The sequence below is a fragment of the Melanotaenia boesemani genome, chromosome 12 (assembly GCF_017639745.1).
Source record: "Melanotaenia boesemani isolate fMelBoe1 chromosome 12, fMelBoe1.pri, whole genome shotgun sequence".
In the NCBI taxonomy this organism is placed as follows: Eukaryota; Metazoa; Chordata; class Actinopteri; order Atheriniformes; family Melanotaeniidae; genus Melanotaenia; species Melanotaenia boesemani.
In genome coordinates, this window is record NC_055693.1 from 32,324,651 (window position 1) to 32,346,990 (window position 22,340).

At 39.9% G+C, this 22,340-nt stretch overlaps 1 protein-coding gene across 3 annotated transcripts in view; it reads right to left on the minus strand.

Moving 5' to 3' along the window:
- Positions 1-21,042, minus strand: part of LOC121650088 (nck-associated protein 5-like) — a 97,785-nt gene extending 76,743 nt beyond the window's left edge. For all 3 annotated transcript variants that reach the window (XM_042001376.1, XM_042001377.1, XM_042001378.1), the window contains exon 1: positions 20,457-21,042. The gene's annotated coding sequence lies outside the window, so the exon portion shown is untranslated. The remainder of the gene's footprint in view (positions 1-20,456) is intronic.
- Between the last annotated feature and the right edge of the window lie 1,298 nt (positions 21,043-22,340).

The window sequence follows — 22,340 nt, forward strand, 5'->3', positions numbered from 1 at the left end:
CCAGAGTCCAGTATTTATGTCACCTAGCAAATTGAAGCCTGGTTAGCCTCTCTGATTAGCGGGTTTTCTTTTTTTTTGGCTACACTGATCAGTCGCAGTCCCTTCTCTCTTCAGTTTGATTTCACCAAATGTCTATAAGTGATTGCCAATCACCATCATTCCAGATTTTTTGATGACCACATGACTAACACCTTTTCCACAACCACGGGATGCGGCTTTCAATGTGGTTATTTAAGAAAAGAGAAGGTGATTGCATCAGTTGTTGCAGCTGAAAGAAACTCATCCATGCAGTAATTATCCAATAGGAGGTTTGTACCTATTGATGTCTTTTTTTTTTCTTTTTTTTTTTTTTGGCCAGGCAGTGAAAATACATGTGTATACACACCTATCCATTCATACACACACACACATATATGCATGGATATGCATATCCATATACATATTCTCATACCCATATCCACACATATAATTTGTAACTAGATTTTCTGCTTTAAAAAATGCTGCCGTATGTAAATGATTCCTCTATAAAAACTCTTTGATTGCTCTTGTTTTGGCATGGTAACGTAAAATTATTCTCAGCTGCGTGCCCGGTGGTGAAACCATGTTTATTTAAACTGTAATTGAGGTTTTTGTAGAATATTATAGGTGTTTTTGTTACTGAGATATTCTTGCTAAAGATAGGTAGTTAGAACAAAAATCTGTCTTTAACTAATAACCAATTTAAATTATTGTGTATTGTAATAAATATTAAATGTGTGTACATGTGTTTTGTAGTATTTGAAGTTTCTTATGTGCTTTGTTTGATCCACTTGAACAGATTACTGCAATTAAATCATGTTAGAAAAGATTAGAAGTTGGATTATTTCCTACATTGCATTTTTTGGTAGAAAAGTTGCTTTTCTTCCAAGTGCTGTGATCCCTCCTCCCATTGTTGCTGTAATTTTATCAAAATGTTTGTTCCACAATCATTTTTTACCAATAATAACACCAAGGAGTTTGCTTTCACATACTCGTGGGATGGCCATGTCCTTTGTTTTCAGGTTTAATTTTAGATTGAGAATGACCAAATTATTTGAGCCAATTTATCATAGAGCTGGTTTTTGTTAAGAACAAGTCTAATACCCTCCATCCAGAGTAATAACTGTCAACTCGTCAGTACTTTATAATACTTTGCTTGGTTCCGTAGTTGTGGGTGCAGAGAAATATATGGTGGTATCATCAGCGTTTATCATTTTTTGGCCTTTTCTTAAGTTAAAAACAATGAACAATAATGGAACCAAGCAGCTCCCCTGAAGCACTGTGACACTATCATCCACTGAAGAACACTGCTTGTGATCTTTTGGTCAAATAGCTTATAAACTAAATTAATGCTGATTGTTCTACTCCATGCCATTTAAATTTTCTCAACAATAATACATTTTTAATTATATCAAATGCGGCTGAGAACTCAAGCATTAATGCTCCAATTATCTTTTTGTCATCAATATCTGCTAACCAATTATCCACAATGCACGTCAGAGCTGTGGACCCTTACCCTACAGCTAAGAGGGAAAAGCAGAGAAACAAAAGTTTCTAAATCACCTGCACAGACAAACCCACATAATGTATATGTGCTTCTGTATCTAAGACGGAACAAAGGCTACAGCCATATGATCAACTTCTAAATGTACATTTCATCTTTTTTCTTCCAGAACAGATATATTTACAGCCATTTTTTACCCATCTCAGCAGTAAAAGGTGGAATTTATATAAGCGAATGTTGACAAATATGATTTAATAATACGATGTTGGAAACGTGGGTTCTCACTGCAGCAGGCTTTTTATTTTTACAACAGCTCTCTGCTGGGTTCCTACTAATCTTTTTTTCTCTTTTCTTTCTACATTAAGAAAAACATGAACGTGTTTCTCAACAGATCGCCAGTAGATGGAGTTCTTCATTCATTTTCTTTAAGTGTCATAATTAATCACCTTCACACCTCAGCTCCATGTGTTAAATAAATAAATATACAGATAAATAAATCAAGATTTTTCATCCAACACAAATAATAAAACACACTGTAAAGTTTTCTTTCTTTCTTTTTTTTTAATAATTCATTAATTCATTTTTGTGCAAAATCCTTGGTGACAGATTATACAGGTTTGTAAAACCATTTCATAAATTCATGTCATTTCTCACTTTTATTTAAGAGCTGCAGCTTGGAAACCCTTCAAATGCTCCTCTGCTGTTGTGATATTTATGGATCAGCTCGTTTCTATGCAAGCCCTGCAGATGTCTTAAAACAGCAAGTAATTTCTCGTCACATTAAACAGAAACGACACAAACGCTAAGATGAGCCGCTGTAAATGTGCGTCATTATGGGCTCATTACACTGCAGGGCCTCTATTCTTAGACTTAATACACTCGGTGACACACAGTTCTTTGGACAAGATCTCACCAAAGTACAAAAGTAACCATTGGCAGCAAAGGCCTGTTGTGTTTTTTTGTTTGTTTGTTTGTTTTACAGTGATGAGTTTCATCTATTCTTGCAGCTCAGTGGGAGTTAAATACTTGCTCTCACAGTAAGACATAAAGGGTTTAGGCAGAGACACGCAGAGCAATCACTAACTGAACCATAGTCTTAACCCTCATGCATCACTTGGACATTTGGGCAAATTTCTTCATCTGGACATCATTTTGGGTTTGTTTTTTTTTTTTTTTTTATAACAAAATCTCTGCCTTGACAAATTTTGAAATTCAACTTTAAATTTTTCTAAAAGGTAAAACGAATGTGGAAAAATAACTACCCTCTGGAGTCATCACGGACGAAAAAAACGTCCAAAAATCCGCTTTGTATTTTTTTATGAATTTAAGTTTTTGGAATTTAATCTTTTAATTCAAATGTTTAATAACTAACCCTTTAAGTGTCAGTTTGATTATATTACTATTTAAAGTTGACATTTTTGTCTGAAAGGGTACTAAATTTCAAATTTACCACACAAAATCTAAAAATGCATCAAATGTTGTTCTCTGTTGTTGATCTCTAATAGGAAAATTATTTTTATTATTTTCTTTTTCTGAAAAACAAGTATTGAAGCTCGCATTTTAAGATGCATTATGTAACTTTCCGACTTTAAAACCTGTGTTCTGGACTTCTTTGATGGCACAGTGACATCTTTCATGTGTATTTTCGGGGATGTCGCTGCCCAGCAGCATCCTGAGACTGACAAAGCACACTATACAACTACACAACTTTTTAGCAAAGAAAAGAAAAAAAGAAGACATTGTCTCGAAAAGAAAGAGAGAAAGAGAAAGAGAAATAAATAAGACAAGAGTCAAACATCAGACTAGCTGGAAGGAGCTTACAGTGCAGGTAGGATGCAAGATGGATGCTGGTCTAGCCGTCGGTAGGGGGCGCATCATCACTGAGAAAATCTGCAAAAATTTCGTAGTGCGTCTTTAGGAGAGTAGTACATTTCAAATCTGCTTCATAAAAACTAATAATGCATCAAAGTCAATATTTTGGCTGATTCGACTGGGATTTATTCGATGGAAAATAATCATTTTTTGTGTTTTCTTGTTTTCGTAATATAAAGCAACAAGTGATCAAGCTAGCATTTGAAGGGGTGAAATCCTCAAAGATTTCCCGTGTTTAGTAGATTTTTAGAAGGTTTTTTAAAGAGATTTATATAGAAAAAAAGCAGAAAAATATTAATTTATAAAGTTTTTACAGCAGTTTATTGGAAGTAGACATTAAGAGTAAAAAATGTTAAAATGTAATTTGCTTAGCTATTTTAGTTCTTTTCATGACTCACAACAATCTATCATGTCAGTAATTTAAAAGCATAAGCAGCATTATGAAATGCACTGCAAACCAAATACTGTAACTGGAGAATCCTCTGGGCAGGAGTCTATAGCTCATAGTTTGATGGGAAATTAAGTGGATCCACATAAAAATGAAATCCAACAGATAACATGCAAACAGGACTGAAGACATACCACTGCCTTGTTGAGTTGAAAAATTTTTCTATCTGCTGTGTGTCCAAACACAGTTCTGTAAAATGTAGGAACAAAGTTCATGTAGAACCACCACTAATCTTTCAACTCTGAACAGGTGATGGATGCTGCTGTGTTTAATATGATTATACACAAATCAATTTAAACTGATGTTTTTTAGCTTGGGCACACGTACCAACCAATAAATATTTTCCCTCTGCTAGCTTTAGCATGTCTACTCAGTGTTCTCCCAGGACCGATGTTATATCCAGTAACTACCTCTTAGTCCCAGGGGATGAACATGTAAGCTGAAGCAGCATTAAGGAGCAGCATTGCACTGTAATCTATGAGCTTTTCTGATATAATTGGGCTACTTTGGACTTGCTAACTCATACCAGTGGACCTAGGAGCTAGCTGCAGTTGTCTTTTTGTTCTTGAGGCGTCGCTGTCATTACAAAGCCTCCATCTGAGCTATTATGGTTGGTAATATTATGTGTCCTTCAGGGCCATTTCACAGTAAAAGGTGGAAGTGTCATTAAAAAGACAACCTTTTGGAGCTGACAAAGTATTTCTTAATGCAAATCAATGCTACTTTCAAGTATTGTATTTAAGTGGGATGAGCAGTTGATGTGTTCCAGCATCTTTTGTGTGTTCAGCACAGGATTCTCCAGCATAAGCTGCACAACCCACAACATTAGAGTGATTTTGGAATCTCTAAAGCAAACAAGCTCTAAAAACATCGTCTCTGGGTATCCAGATCTACTGGGCATTGTCTAATTACAGCACTAATATTTGACAGCCAAAACTATCTTAAAACTCTGTCTTGTCCTCACTCAAAATCTGAATGTTAGCAGGTGTTTCTTTCACCAATGTGTATATCAGGGCTTTAAAATATACAGTATAGAACTCTTCCTACGTTATGGTCTTAAGTTCCTGAGCTATGATGTGGAAGTCTAGAGGTAACACTTATAAAAGCAATGTGAAACCATTATATATTCTAAAACAGAGAGCAATCAGAACTGTACGCAATGTAGGTCCTAGCGAGCACACAAACATTATTTTCCAAAAAAGAAATACGCTAAAATCAGGGGACCTGGTCAAACTGGAACCAGGTCTTCTCATGTGCAAAGCAAGAAACAATTTCTTCAAGGAAACATTAAAAAAAAATTTAGGACAGAGAAGGAGGTTATAATTTAAAATACGTATGTCAAACTCATGGCCCGCGGGCCACATCCAGGTCTTGAATGAATTATCTTCGGCCCACATGATTATATATCTAATCACTAATAGAGCTGGCATGCTAATAAGAGTGCACTCACCTCCATATACTGCACGTCTCACAATGCACTGCCATTAGCACGTCAATCACAGGCCTGCGATCATGTACCTTACTCGTTCTCTAGCAGCCTGATGCAGCCTGACAACCTGTGTCAAATTTCAACAGAGATGGGGACTCGAGTCCCCATCTCTGTTGACTTAAGTCGTATTTCCAGTGACTTGAGACTCAACTCGGACTCGCATTCAAAAGACTTGAAACTCACGATTTGAAACTCTTTTTTTCATGGTCTTCTCTCTGTCTGATCCCCTGTCTGCTGCCATTTTCCCAGACGTAACACTGAGGTAACGTCACGTTTGCAGCGCCAGTGAACACAGTCGTTGCTACAGCGTCTATAACTTTAGGGTATTAAAACTTAATAAAGAGCAGCGAACCGGAACATCTGTGGTATAAAAATCCAGGAGTATGGATACACCACACCCACCTTTTTTTTTTTCTGTTTTTTTAAATGGCGCTGCAGGAAACGGCTGCCTTACCAATGTCTCTTACGCACCCGAGTGCTTCTTTCTTTCTTTCTTTCTTATTGTTTTATTCCTTATTTTATATATATATATATCCTATTTTTTGATTCTATTGAATATTTTTTTTAACTCTAGCATGGCACTTGCACGTCACCTTGTTTATTCAAGAGAGGAACTTTTTTCATGGAAGACTAACGTCGGAATGCAGCACAACGTACCAACAGAGCTGAGGAGGAGGTACAGAGGCTGCAAGTCAGGATCTAAGCTAAAGGCTGCTCAACGACGTTTTAAGCCAGTGATCCCCTCTGTACTAATGGGGAACGTCAACTCACTACCTAACAAGATGGACGAGCTGTTGACACTGAACAATCAACGGAATTATCGCGCATGCAGCTTATACATCTTCACAGAGACATGGCTCACTGATGCGATACCGGATAGTAACGTGGATCTACCGGGTTTCACTGCTGTGAGAGCTGACAGAGACATGAACGCCTGCGGTAAGAGCAGAGGTGGGGGGCTCATCATATATGTGAACAAACGTTGGTGTTGCCCAGGACATGTCTCAGTGAAAAAGGAACTGTGTTGCCAGGACTTGGAACTGTTAGCCGTTAGTCTGCGGCCATATTACTTGCAGAGGGAGCTTAGTCACGTGATCGTGTTCTGTGTTTACATCCCGCCCAGCGCGGATGCATCAGCTGCCTGTGAGAAGATACACACAGTAACAGCAAGGCTGCAGACAAAGCACCCCGAGGCGTTTATGGTCATATCTGGGGATTTTAATCATGCTTCCCTGGACTCTACCTTGGCCTCCTTCTACCAGGCTGTAGATTGTCCCACAAGGAACAACAGAACAATAGACCTGCTGTACTCCAATGTGAAGGATGCCTACAGAGCCACCCCCCTCCCCCCACTTGGAAAGTCTGACCACAACCTGGTTCACCTACAGCCACAGTACACCCCTCTGGTCAAAAGGATGTCTAAAACCACACGTTCAATCAGGAAGTGGTCACCTGAGGCAGAGGATGCTCTGAGAGACTGCTTTGACATCACTGACTGGGATGTACTGCTGAGACAACATAGTGAGGACATAGAGGAGCAGACTCACTGTCTGACGGACTACATCAACTTTTCGCTGAACGTAGTCTCCCCCAATAAGACTGTCCGTTGTTATCCAAATAACAAACCTTGGATAACACAAGATGTCAAAGCTGCCCTCAACAGGAAGAAGGTGGCTTTCATGAACCATGACAGGGATGCAATGCAATTAGCACAGCGGGAGGTGAACCAATGCCTGAAGGTGGCGAGGGACACCTACAGAAGGAAGATGGAGGATAAACTGAGTGAGAGCTGTATGAAGGAGGTCTGGGATGGTGTCAACACCATCACAGGCTTCAGATCAAAGGCCATAACAGCGGGGGGGACAGTGGAAGAAGCAAACAGGCTGAACATCTTCTTTAACCGCTTTGACCAGCCCACTGTCCCCCCTGCCCCACTGCAGTACACAACCTCCCTGACTTCATCCCCTGTGCAGCCCCCCTGTCAACCTTTACCCCTCCCCCCATCTCAACAGCCTCCACACATAACAGCAGAACAGGTAAGGGGAGAACTGAGGAAGCTCCACCCATGGAAAGCAGCAGACCCTGACGGAGTGCCTCCTCGTCTGCTTAGGACCTGCGCTGCTGAACTGGGGGAACCACTCCAGCATGTCTTCAACCACAGTCTACAGCTGGGGAAAGTGCCTACCCTGTGGAAAACATCTTGTATTGTTCCAGTTCCAAAGAAAAACCGTCTTGGTGAGCTGAACGATTACAGACCGGTGGCACTTACATCCCAGCTGATGAAGACGATGGAGCTGCTCATCCTCAATCTCCTCAAGCCCCAAGTGCAACAGGCCCAGGACCCCCTAGAGCACATATGTCAAACTGGTCCAGCAAAGGGCCGTGTGGCTGCAGGTTTTTGTTCCAACCAAGCAGCAGCACACCAGATTTGACTGATTCAATCAACTGATCTCAGTCTTCAGACAGCTGATTGGTCAAACTGTGTGCTCTTGGCTGGCTGGAACAAAAACCTGCAGCCACACGGCCCTTTGCTGGACCAGTTTGACATGCCTGCCCTAGAGTTTGCCTATCGCACAGGTGTGGGTGTGGAGGATGCTATTCTCTACCTTCTACACCGTGTCCTAGTACATCTGGATAAGGGGAGGGGCACAGTGAGGATCCTCTTCTTCGATTTTTCAAGTGCCTTCAACACAATCCAGCCCCTGATGCTTCTGGACAAACTGAGGGAGATGCAGGTGGACCCCTGCTTGGTGTCCTGGATTGGTAACTACCTCACAGAGAGACCGCAGTACGTCAGGCTACAGGACATCACATCTGACACTGTTATTAGCAGCACAGGAGCACCCCAGGGGACGGTGCTGGCCCCCCTCCTCTTCACACTCTACACCTCAGACTTCTGTTACAACTCAGAGCTGTGCCACATCCAGAAGTTTGCAGATGACACAGCCATCGTGGGGTGTATCAGGGATAATGGAGAGGACGAGTACAGGAATCTGGTCAGTGACTTTGTCACCTGGAGTCAGATAAACCATCTCCAGCTTAACACCTCAAAGACTAAGGAGCTGGTTATTGACTTCAGGAAGTCCAGCCCACAACCACGTCCAGTGACCATCAGGGACGACAAGGTGGAGATTGTAGACAACTTCAGGTACCTCGGGTTGTGGCTGGATAACAAGCTGGACTGGACATGCTGTACAGATCACCTGTACAAGAAGGGCCAAAGCTGTCTGTAATTCCTGCGAAAACTGGGATCTTTTAACATCTGCAGGAAACTCCTGTGGATGTTCTATCAGTCTGTGGTGGCTAGTACGCTTTTTTATGCTGTTGTCTGCTGGGGGGGTAACATGACAAAAAGGTGTGCTAACAGGCTGGAAAAACTCATCAGGCGGGCGGGCTCTGTGGTTGGCATGAAGCTGGACTCCCTGGTGACAGTGGCAGAGAGGAGAACACTAAAAAAACTACTGGCTATTGTGAATGATGCCAGTCACCCTCTGCACACTGTCATCAGTGCACAGAGAAGCCTGACCAGTAACAGGCTGCTCCTCCCCAAGAGTAGGACCAACCGGCTCAGAGACTCCTTTGTCCCCCGAGCCATCAAACTGTACAACTCTGCATTAGGCAGGAGGGGGAGAAGGAGGGGGGAGAGGGAGGTGTGCAGTCCGCCTGATACAACACATGCACAATAACCCATACAAACAGTTGCAATAACTTATACGTGCAATAGTGAACTGGGAATCTGTACCACCTCTACTGTGTGCAATGCTTGTTTATATTGTTTTATTTAACTTATCTTATTGTTATTATTGTTATATTTATTGCATTCTATTTGCCTCTATTTTGCTTTGTACCTGTATGTATTGTGTCTTGTGCTTGTCCTGCTTTACTGTTGGTGTTGTATTGCTGCTGGTACCCAAATTTCCCTGAGGCTCTCCGAAGGGATTAATAAAGTATTTCTATTCTATTCTATTCTATTCTATTCTATTCTATTCATCCACCTTAAAAATACGCTTGGAGAGGTTAGTCAATGTATTATGAAAAATTTATGTTAGCAACTATGTTAGCAACGAGCTTACACAGCATTTGTACAAAAATAATGTTCACTCCATCAGATTGGGTCCCCTGGATTTACTGAATTTACTGAACACAGTTTTCCATACACTGTGACTTTGTCATGACGTTATACCGGGATCAGACCCACTGTAAACAACATGATTTTACTGGGTCTGTTTATTAGAAAAGTACAGCTGGTGCTGATTTAGGAATGTAAGAAAAAATTATTGGGCCTACAAGTATTGGATCTAAGTTAATTAAAATATTGTTCTGTTTTCTTTTTGTTTGTTTGTTTGTTTTTAATTAATATTTTCTGTACTCCTCTCAAACATCAAGTTATTTAAAGAACAAGTGCATCAGACTTTTCTGGGGAACTAGTGCAGGATCACTCATCCTGTTGAGCCACTGTCCTGCATATTTTACATTTTTACCTGCTGCAATAAACCTGATTAAATTATTAATGGGTCATTAAGAAGCTTGTGCAGAACTTGACAACAAGCTGCCATGTGGATGAGGTGTGCTGCCGCAGGGAAACGTCTAAAACCTGTAGGACAGGTGGTGATCCAGCTCTAAAGTACAGCATACTGCAGTATATCTGCAGTATTAGTATTTTGATTTTCTCTGCGGGTTCAGATGGATTTTGGTTCAAATTAAAAACTCTTGGATAAGCTGTGTTAAGAACATGTTTACTAATCTAAATAAATGTCAATGTTTACCTACCGGTTTCAGTAAAACACAGAAATCATCCAGAGGAGAGGGACAGTTGTCAGTTTAAACTAAAGATCAGTACTGTTACATAATGGTGGTACAGGGTGAGTATGGATTTTAAATTCCCTGGATATTATAATGAGGTCTTCTAAGCATACCAGACGTCAGGCATCAAATGTAAAATTACTCATTACAACTAAAAGTGATTTTTAAATTGGATTTGCAAAAAAAGTATTTGTGAACATGTCTGACTTTCAACAACCCCTCTCCTTAAAAGAAAAAAATATCTAAATAAAAAGTGGACTTTGAAAACTAAGTATATGTTTGATATGTTTGTAGATGTAACGGTTGGGCCTGTGTGCCTTCTGTGTGGAGACTGTGAAGGCTGTAATGAAGTAATACAAAGTACGAAGAAACTTTGAAACGAAGCATCACAACAGAGACAGACTTTTGGACAGGTAAGAAAGGCTCCAAAAGGTAGTAGAGTTATTAACCCTTTAGGCGCCAGAGTTTTTAAAGTTTTATTTATATATATATATATATATATATATGTATATATATATATATATATATATATATATATATATATATTTATAAATATATACGTAAATATCACAGCGCTGAGCTAATGACTAATCAATGCGAGAGGACACACCTGAAGAAGAAATGGCAGCTTTGGAGAAAATGAAAGAAAATTCAGTAATTTCTTTAAAAGAAAACCCTTTCACGCGGCATTCTCGTGAACAAAAAAAGAGGTTAAAGGAGCTTGGTCCCGACCAACCAGATTAAAAAATACAACAACAGGCAAGTGACCGGGGAGTTTTTCCCATGGCCTCTCCTGCTCAAAGTTGTCAGCTGTGATGTTAGCAATGCCTTTTATTGTTTTCCCTGCTTGCGGTTCCAAAGTGTCGGCACTGAAGTGTTGTGGACAACAACAGAAGTAAAAGATCTAAAACATCTTTCTAAAAAATGCCAACAGCACCAAAGTAGCTGCAGCCATCCTGAACATAGCATGAAGCTAAAATTCTTTGGCAGAGTTAGCACTTCTGAAGAGCTAGATGAAGGCTACAGTGTTGGTTTTAGAAGGCACAACAAAGAGGTGACAAAAGAAGTCATATATTGTCCAGAATAATAGACTGTGAAGTTTTGTGGAGCCTTTGAGCTGGCTTTACATGACCATGATGAAAGTGAGAGCTCTGAAAACCCTGGAATAATTCGCGGGTTGGTGGATTTTGTAGCTTCTCTTGATAAGAGCGTTCAAAGAGCACCCTGACAATGCCAATGTTTTTAAGGGAACTTCAAAAACTGCACAGAATGAGCTACTGGACTGTATGTCATCCGTTGCAAGGGAAAAAATAATTACTGAAGCCCAGGGCTGTGATTTTTTTTCATCCATCCAGGCAGACGAGACAGTGGATATGTCCACACAGTCTCAACTCGTGCTTGTGCTGCTTTATATTGATGACAAAAACAATGTACAAGGAAGATTTTTTGAGTTCATCCTTCTGCAGCCAGCTACAGCTGAATCTCTTTCTTCTGTACTAAAAAAGTGTCTTGCTGCCATCCTTCCTGAGAATCAGTGAAGTAAACTCACCTGTGGTGAGAGCTGCCACTGCAGGTGTTCAGAGGAAGATACCAGATGTACCGACATGCTCACCACATCCAGTGCTATGCACATCAGCTCAACCTGATCATATAGCAGGCCATCTCTCACATTTCCAACGTGAAAATATTTTTTCTGACCTCAGTGGATTTGCCAGCTTTTTTTCTAGATCACCTAAACGAATTGGTGTTCTTGACAAAGTGGTGGCCTATCGATTGCCAACATTCAGCAACATCAGATAGAACATTCACAGCTGTGCCATCAATACTGTGTTTGAGCACAGAGAAGATCTCTGCTCTGTTTTCAGAGCAGAAGAGACTTAGGTGACTTTGATCCCAATACCATCAGAGAAGCAGAAGCCTTCGCTATGCTACTCTAAAATCAGAATTTTAAGTTCTTTCTGGAACTTTTCACCACATCATGCTACATGTGGACCTTTTCTATCCCAAACTCCAGAAGAACATAGATACGGTCCATATAAAAATGAGCCTTGAGCAGTTCCAGCATGACATACAAAAGATCAGGTTGTAATTGTATTTCTATTTGTACTGATTATTGTTTGCATACTCTTTCAGTATCATCTCTTTGCTTAATAAATTCTCTTTGCTCTTCACAGAAACTCCGTCCATACCTACGGTGAAAAAAGCAGTCGTCCTCATCCTGCAAAAAGGTGCAAGACACTCAGTCCAGAAGACTGTGAAAAGAGTGCAGAAGAGGTATGTTATCCCACAAAAATAACTCTATAATCAGTTTTTATATGTTTTTAAATAAAATGAGACTCATTATCTATATGGCTTCATCCATTAAGGCTCGTGGGGAAGCTGGAGCCTAACCCAGCAAGTAGCAGGTGAGAGGCAGGGAACACCCTGGACAGGTTACTAATCCACCAGAGGGCCAACACACAGAGACAAACAACCACTCACACTCATTCCTAGAGTGACCAATTTACCTAACTTGCATGTCTTTGGACAGTGGGAGGAAGCTGGAGTACTTGGAGAGAACCCACGGATGCACGGGGAGAACATGCAAACTCCACACAGAAAGGCCATTCATGACTCTAGAAATCATAATTGTCTACCATAGCAAATCATATATACAGGTGCTCGTCATAAAATTAGAATATCATGAAAAAGTTGATTTATTTCAGTAATTCTATTCAAAAAGTGAAACTTGTATAATGTAGACATTCATCCTCACAGATGGACATATTTCAAATGTTTTTTTCTTTTCATTTGATGATTATAACTGACAACTAATGAAAACTCCAATAGAGCATTCCAGAAAATTAGAATATTACTTAAGACCGATACAACAAAAGGATTTCTAGAAATGTTAGCCAACTGAAAAGTATGAACATGAAAAGTATGAGCATGTACAGCACTTAGTTGGGGCTCCTTTTACTTGAATTACTGCAGCAATGCGGCATGGCATGGAGTCCATCAGTCTGTGGCACTGCTCAGGTGTTATGAGAGCCCAGGTTGCTTTGATGGTGGCCTTCAGCTCTTCTGCATTGTTGGATCTGGCATATCACATCTTCCTCTTCACAATACTCTATAGATTTTCTACGGGGTTTAGGTCAGGCCAGTTTGCTGGCCATTTAAGAACAGGGATACCATGGTCCTTAAACCAGGTACTGGTAGCTTTGGGACTGTGTGCATGTGCCAAGTCCTGTTGGAAAATTAAATCTGGATCTCCATAAAGTTGGTCAGCGGCAGGAAGCATGAAATGCTCTAAAACTGGTAGACAGCTGTGTTGACCGTGGACCTAAGAAAACACAGTGGACCAACACCAGCAGATGAAATGGCACCCCATACCATCACTGACTGTGGAAACTTTACACTCCACCTCAGGCAACGTGGATTCTGTGCCTCTCCTCTCTTCCTCCAGACTCTGGGACCTTGATTTCTAAAGGACATGCAACATATACCTTCATCAGAGAACATAATTTTGGACCACTCAGCAGCAGTCCAGTCCTTTTTGTCTTTAGCCCAGACGAGACGCTTCTGACGCTGTCTCTTGTTCCAGCATGGCTTGACACAAAGAATGCGACAGCTGAAACACATGTCTTGCATACGTCTGTGCGTGGTGGTTCCTGAAGCACCGACTCCAGCTGCAGTCCAGTCTTTGTGAATCTCCCCCACATTTTTGAATGGGTTTCGTTTCGCAATCCTCTCCAGGGTGCAGTATTAATGTGCTTGGACACACAGCTCTGTGAACAGCCAGCCTCTTTAGCAACGACCTTTTTTTGTCTTCCCTCCTCATGCAAGGTGTCAATGGTCGTCTTTTGGACAACCGTCAGGTCAGCAGTCTTCCCCATTGTGTCGCCAACAGAACTAGACTGAGAGACCATTTAAAGGCCTTTGCAGGTGTTTTGAGTTAATTATCTGATTATAGTGTGGCACCAGGTGTCTTCAATACGGAACCTTTCCACAATATTCTAATTTTCTGAGATACTCAATTTGGGGTTTTTATGTTAGTTATAATTATTAAAATTAAAAGAAATAAACATTTGAAATATGTCAGTCTGTGAGGAATGAATGTCAAAATTATAATAATAATAAATAAATAAACTTTTTCATTATAATCTAATTTTATGATGAGCACCTGTGTGTATATATATTTATTATTTATTTATTATATTTATTTTTTAAACTTGCCACCCTATTAAGTGACACTGGCAGTGGTCTGAAAAGCTGTGTACATTCTCACCAGATGCTATGTTTGTGAGGAGGAAGAGATGTTCAGATGCCTTTGCATATAAACATTTTATTTAGATTATTTATCAAGAACACCCCCCCACACACACACACACACACACACAGAGAACCTATTATTTCACCCTTTTTTTTTCTCTGCTTCAGTGTCACCAAGACAAACATTTAATTAATTTTTTGTGAACATGACTAATGGAAGTAAAAATAAAACATAAAAAAAGAGGCCAGTATTTATTTACTTGGGGACCTCTCAGAGAGGAAAGCTCTCCAGTGTAAATAATGTAATTACATGTCTCCCTTTGGGTGTGTGGGTGGGTAATTTGGTATAATCAAGGCAGTTGTTCAGCCTGTGGCATTGATGTTGGGTGGAATTAGGACATAACCTCATCCAGACTTTGCCCCCTGGGTAATACACAAATACATACTTCTCCCTCAAATTACATCCTGCTGATATGGTGGCCTTCCAGGCTTATGACTGTACCACCTCATTGAATAAAGGACTTTTAGGCTCAAACATTTGACTTAGTACACATTAAGAAAGATAATAAAATACTCATGTCATTAAAAATTTGAATCTGGCATTATCTCGGTGAGACAAGCGTATGTTGTGATGTAGGTAAAATAGTATATTATTAATACGGTTACTATGTTGATACAGTGATGTGTGAAATTTATTAATTTTAGGTTTTCATCAAATCAAATCAATCTTTAATTATATAACGATTTCACATACCAGGAGGTACCCAGAGTGCTGCACAGGTTAAATAACAATACAAAGTAAAACATCAAAACAACAATAAAATAAACAATAAAAGAGAAAAGATGGTACAAAGCCTGGCCTAATGACCGAGCCAGTGTAAAACGATAAGAGTATTATTGTTGCTTTTAGAGGACTAACGAAGACTAAAGTTAATTACTGAAGTAAAATGTCTGTGTGTGTGTGTGTGTGTGTGTGTGTGTGTGTGTGTGTGTGTGTGTGTGTGTGTTTGCATTCATGGATTTCGGGTGTATTTCATATTATTGGTGTAATTTTTGTGAAAGGACATTGGGTTGGATCGTGGGGAAAACAGCAGCAGCGATGAGTGTAGCTAATGGGGATCCACGATAAACAATCTCTTATATTATGAGCAGCCAGCAAAGTTCCCAGGTAGCTTTTAACAAGTGTCGCACTCAATGATTTGTTCAGAAAATAGAAAATATTTAAGTATTAAAACAAATAACTTTGTCTCATGAACTCATCTAATTCAGGACAGTGTTTGAGAGGATTTTATTTCATCTGCTAAACATGGAAATTTTATGCATCCCTTTATCCTTTCATCCCATAAATAGCTTGTAGCTGGGATATTTTTGGCACAAAGCTATTTTTTATGCATCCTTGATGCGGCAAATGTTCTAACTGGCTGTAATGTTGATACCAATCCGTCAGTCTCAGCCTCTAATCTAATGCTGCAGCAACTTCACTCTTTAAAGAAGAGCTATTTATTACCCACTATTTTTTATTTAACTGTTTTTTATTCAGGGGATGATTCAGCTAGAAATATGCTCTTAGTAAGCTAAACTTTGCTGAGTAAACACATCAGGCTTAAAAACATCCTGTATACCAGCAATGCAGCAATCAGTAAATTTAATTTTAAAGTAATCAGTGGTTAATCTCTTGTGCAGTCTGTTTCTATGAGAAAAATCCCTTTAAAGTGCATTTAGACTGTTTTACGGACCCATAGCAACGCTGAACAAGGATTTTTAAACTGAATACTGTATCTTGGATACAAGAGGTAATTCAAAGCCTTACCAATGTTTGTTGGAGTAGTTGTTTATATTTACTTGGAGCAGTAAGACTAAAACTGAAGCAGCTATAGATTTAAGTAATCATAAATTAAATTGTTTAAACTGTACCTGTGTTTTTCAAATCGTCACATGGTAAAAAACCTTTCTGAGAGAAGCATAATGACTGACACTGAAGCTGTGTAAAAATGTTCGTACAATAACGCAGCCATGAAGTTGGTTTAACCTCGTCAGTATTAGCAGTGGGGCTCTGACAGCTGTAATCTGACAGCATCACAACTTTAGACGAAAGGCTGTTTTAGTGTGTTGTCACATGCAACCATGTAAATGACAGTAGCAAAGGATCCAAGCACGATGACAGACATCCGCCTCAGAGTGCTAATGACCTTGTGAAAGCTAAGATGCTAGCAGAAACTACACATCAGGCAAACATGAAAAAAAATTAATTTGGTGTGATGTTTTTGGCTAGCTGAAAAACAACTCTCTTTTATACCGTATTCATTCTCAACCAACATTACGACTGTCAGCTTGGTTTTTATCTGTTGTTTGCTTTGATGACAAGCTTGTTGCTAACATCGTCCTCCACTTTTACGGAGGCAGTGGCTACGCTTTTATTACAAATCTTATTCCACAAGCAATGAACAGATCATCTTCAAATTATCCTTGATAATTCTTAAAAAACTGAGGTGACTTCTGGGATAATATGTAATATTTTTGTATGATGAAAATGTAAGAAACAATGGTGTTATCATACAAGATAGAGTCTCTGAATAAAAACTACATTTTGTGGGTGGATTGTAAACCTCCTGGACGGGATATAAATTCCTGGAAATATCACAAAAAGGGTAAACTATCTATTACAATTTACCCCACATAGTTACACGCTACCATTCCTAAAAACAGCTGACATTTAGTGGAGTTTTAAGGGTTAATATTGGAATACTTAAGATTATGTACCCCATGGCTTTAAATATGGATTAGATGTGGACAATGGTTACCCCTTCGGCTCTAAACTACTGAATCTGCTTGTGTTGAAAGGCTTATACATCCTGCCAGGTCAACCATGTTGCAATAATAAGACACTCAGACATACTTTCTTATTGAATGAGGGAAATAAACTGAACATTATAAGTAGGTGCACATGGTGAATGATTCTCAGTATAACCTTAATCTTTTTTTTCTTTTCTTTTTTCACTCCAAACTGTCATGTCAGAGGAGTAATCACATCAGTGTGACAGTTCAGTGTGTGTGGTAATCTACGCCATGAGGGACAGGGCATAATTGTTCACTTTTCTTTAGTCACAGTAATTCACAGCTGTCACTTTTGTCTCACCCCTACTTTAAATCACTGGTTCACTCTTTGAGCTAGAGTTTTGCGATCGAGTTAAGCGGCTACAAAGCCACAAATATAACCAGCTTATTACAGTTCTGACTACTGTCACTTTTCTACAACTGTCACCATCCTTTTACCAAACAAAGTAGACTCTACTTCTTAAGAAAACTCTACTTCTTAAGTAGACTCTACTTCTTAAGAAAACTCTACTTCTTAAGTAGACTCTACTTCTTAAGGAAGCTAAGATCATTCAGTGTTTGCACCAAGACGTTGCATATCTTCTACAAGTCTGTTGTGGAAAGTGCAGCTTTTCAGCCATCTGCTGGGATGGCAGCATCAGAACCAGAGACTTGAAGACACTGAACAAAGCTGCTGAACATCATGGACCACTCGTGACATCCTCTACACAACACAGTGAAGAAATAACAAAGCATGTTCAGCGTGAGGCTTCAGCAAGCAAGATGGAAAGATACCAGAGATCGCTCCTGCCGGCAGCCATCATCCTCTGGAACAAAGCACCGAGTTCTTCTTATTAAAAATTAGCTAGAGAGTTAAAGACGAGATTAATTTAGCACACAAAGTAAGGAATATTGTGTTTGGCTGATTGTTTCTCCCCTAATAATAGCAGTTGGTGTTATAATTACATATGGTTGTAGAGTCGGATCAGTCACCTTTACGAGGTCTAACTTGTGAGGAAGGTGCATTGCTGGGAAAAGCAACAAAGCTAAACATGTGAGAATTCAGCAAAAATGTCAAATATCACCACTGCTACAAAATGAAATGCTGCTTTAATGTGAGGTTAAAATGTGTAGTTTTAATGGAAGTCAGTGGGAGCAGTTTTGGCCACAAGGCTCACCAGAGGAAGTAGCTGTACTACAAAAAATACTAATGACATCAAATCAGTTTAGTTGCTGATCTTTGACATATCCAAGACTCTTATCACCACCAAAACCCTATCCCTATTTTTTATTTTATAATAAATGTTTAATGTTTTGTATGTATGATTTTTAATAAATATAAATAATTAATATAAATAATTAAGCTGGCTTTTAAATGGTTAAGTCTTAATGGTGGAAATTAACTTTGCTATGATCCTGCATATTTACATTGTATATGTTTATTGATATGCATTGTCCCTTTACTCAAATAAATTCAAATGTACATCTTTGACATGTAAGTTCCCAGAGGTTTCTGACACCACAAAAAATACAAATGGAATTAAATGAAGGTTTTGTAATCTTTGACATATGGAAGTGTCAATATTTTTTATATGAAGGGTTAAAATACTAAAAATTATTGAATGTTTGGTTTTTTGAGCAGGGTGGAAGTTGTTTAAATGATTTATGAAAAGCAGGAAAATATTGATATGATGATTTTATAGAAGTTTTTGTGCGTGCGCACTTTTGGCCACGAAGGTCACCAGAGGGTACAAAATGTGAGGAGGTTAATTACAGAGAAAATACTGCAGAAGCAGGAACACTGGGAACAGAACTAACCAAAGACCAAACTAAGACCCAACACAGATACATGCGGGCAATGAACTGGCACAGGACCACGGAAAACCTGGAGCACGTGTGACAAGCGAAGACCAGAAGCGGTGAACAGGAAGTGACGCAAACAGAATACACAGGGGAAATAAACTTTACAAAATAAAACAGGAACAGAACAAGAACAAAAACCTGCAGATCACAGCAGGAGGACACTGGCTTCCTGCTGCTGGATGCCATCGTGTTTTTCAATTGTTCTGTTTATGCTGTGACCGCATCGCTTTCACCTTTTTAATGGATGATGTCAAAAAGACAGAAGCAACACCATTTTTTGCAGATATAAAAGACAAAATTAATCAGATAAGCGCATCTACATGCGCAAAGACATCGATGTAATGAGGAAAAATCCAGGGATGTTAATACAATTTCTCATATCAGATAACTGCCAGTATCTGATAAAAGCATACCAGGCATATCAGATTATGCTGCCTGTATCATCATTTGAATCTTCTGATTACGCCAGAAATCAGGCAACGATATTTGGTGTGCATGTAAACGGGCTCAGTGAGTTAAAAGCTGGTTTCCCAGTTCAAGGTCTTTTAAGTAATTCCACCACCACCCCTCCAACCTCCTGATTAATAACATGTGCTTCTGTAATTTTCTGAAGCATGTTGGTTAAACAAAAAAGAAGTAAAATTGCAAGAATCAGTTGTTTATGAAACTAAACATAAAAACATATAACAGGACAAACTTACTGATAAAGTCACTATTGGAGTAAGTAAACTGAAGAGCTCAGTTTCAGTAGCTTTACAATCAACTGTTTTAAATAAACCCACTGGAATAAGAAATGTCTTTCTCGGGCGTTTAGCCTACTGTTTCTGATGGAGGAAAAAACCCTCCCTCACTCACCAGCATGTGACATGATGTTGTTGAACAGTACCTTTGTAACAAGCCGACCTCTGATCTCTGACTACACCCACTCCTGATCTGAACCACACTGACCAGACAAAGGAAAGGTGGCAGGAATTTAGAGAGGCTCATTTTATCTTTCCTAGTGAGAAGAACAGTTTACCACCCAGACACCAATTTCTTCCAAAGAGAATGAAGCTGAGTGCTTTCAGAAACCAAAAAGGAATTAAATTATTTAGTTAGGTCTTCTTTATCTGTGCCATCCTGGCCTAAATCCCCAATACTTGGGGAAAGCATGCTTACTTGTTGCTTACCATGTTATCTCCCAGTTCATACATTATACATGTATCCTGCATGGTGCTTGCATACAATATGGCACCCAGTTATCATTATAGTCTATGCTGTGGGCCTGTTTAAAACCTCTGTGAAGAAAATCCTAATTATTTGTTAGACTAGCAAAACAAAATGGATAAACAAATTCACACAAAGCCCATTTAGGATGATATGAGTGCATGCAGGTCATAGCATTGTCTCCTTACCCTGCAGGTTGCTGTTTGTATCCACGTAGACTGATGTCAGCGGAGTCAACGGGCTGAGAGGTCTCTGCAGAGATGTATGGCATGCCTAGTCCACATCACACTGGCAGACCACCCGAGGAGCGGCGCACAGCGAAGAGCCACGACTCCACAATCTGGGTCAGAGCTGCCGGAGTCATCCTTACGTGGTAAAAGGTTGCTGAGAGGAGTGCAGACATCACAGGCCCACATGGATCCTAGCATCCAGCTGCAGTCGCATCCTCTGTCTGGTCCAGTTTGGCATCCAGATACAAAGAATTCCACCGAGACGCAGGCTGGAGAAAATCCACAAGCTTCTCACATCCAAACACAAGAGCTTTCTCTTTCAGTGAAATGCAACGTTTCCTGCACGAAGCATCACCGCCTCAGTGGAAGACCGTCTCCATTTCTCCTCCCCCCTCTCCCTGCCTCTGCCCAATTCACTGCTTTATTGCTCTATTTCTGTCTTTTTCTGATGCTCACCCATATTTCCACATCACTGCTCGCTCTCACTCTCTCTCTAATTCTCAGCTGTGTCTCAGTGCTCAGCTCAGCCTGTGCCCAGAGGATGTTAAACATGTGTTCAGGGTGGGGGTTGGGCACTGCTGACTTCATAGGTGGCACGCTTACTTCTCACACTGATAGGTTAGGGAGGACAGCACTGGCTGCAGCTAACTGGCAGCAGATAAAAGATAAAATTAGTTTGACCTCTCATCTTTATGAGGGAGCAACCTGAGCTGTAAGAGGAAAAATGTGGAAAAGGAAAGGGAATTTCTGCATGTAATATGATAAAAAAAATTCCTGTCATATTACAGAGTGACCCTGCAGGAATGATGGAAAGGGGAAAACAAACCCTGTAGGCTCCAAAATAATAAGCAGCACAAGAGAGATTTTGTCCTTGCTTCACTGCAAACAGACAAGACACACATTTCTTGGAGATTGGACAAAAGGGGTTGGGGAGATGTGGGAGGCGGAAAGATTGAGGGAAAAAATGGACAAACAGTGAAAGGAGGGGAGGAGAACAGATAAAGGCAGTGAGAGAGGAAGAGAGTGTGATAGAGAACAGACAGCTTTGGAATATTTATAGAAGGCTAGAGGAGAGAAATAAGCTCTGTGTCTCTGCTCTGACACACAGTTGCATCTTGGATGATGTGCTGTCAGGCTAATTCATATTAAAGGTGTGTTATGGTGCATCTGCAGCAAAGATGCAGCTGAACTGCTGCAGAGGCATGCTGAAAGATGGGTCTCCAGTCCCGCAAATCTGGCAGATTATACACACACACACCAAAACAAGGAAACAAGAGAAGATTTAGTTTAGGCTTGAGTGGCAAAGGGTCTCATAAATGGATGCTGATTCAGTGTGTGCAGTGGGAGGTGCACTTATTCAAGGAAATGATGGGCTTGTGACAATTATAAGTCACATAACCAGTGAAGCTTGTGTGAGATGGGAGGGGGGAGGGTGTTTTATTTATTTTGTTATTATTATTATTTAAACATGAAATTTGCTCATTTTAAGTCTTTGATTTGCTGGGAAGTAAAGTGTTTGCTAAGCTGAGGAACTATTAGATGAGTCAAATTGGATTTTATATGGCAGAAATGTGACTTTGCTTGAGAATCTAAAAACGTGCATGACTATACGTGTGTGTGGAGAGCAGTATACCTCTGGGCTAATGCTGTGACCTAGATTAGGCCTTGATGCAGCCAAGCCTGGCAGGCTGAGTGTATGGGAGTGTATGTGTGCCAGCTATTGAGTAAAATGCGTAAGTATGTACATCAGGATGCAGAGGCTAGAAGAAGAGCGAATTGTGTACAGTGTGCCCATGAAATGAAGCTAAATGGGTGCATTGCTTGTGTCTCTAAGAGCCTCAG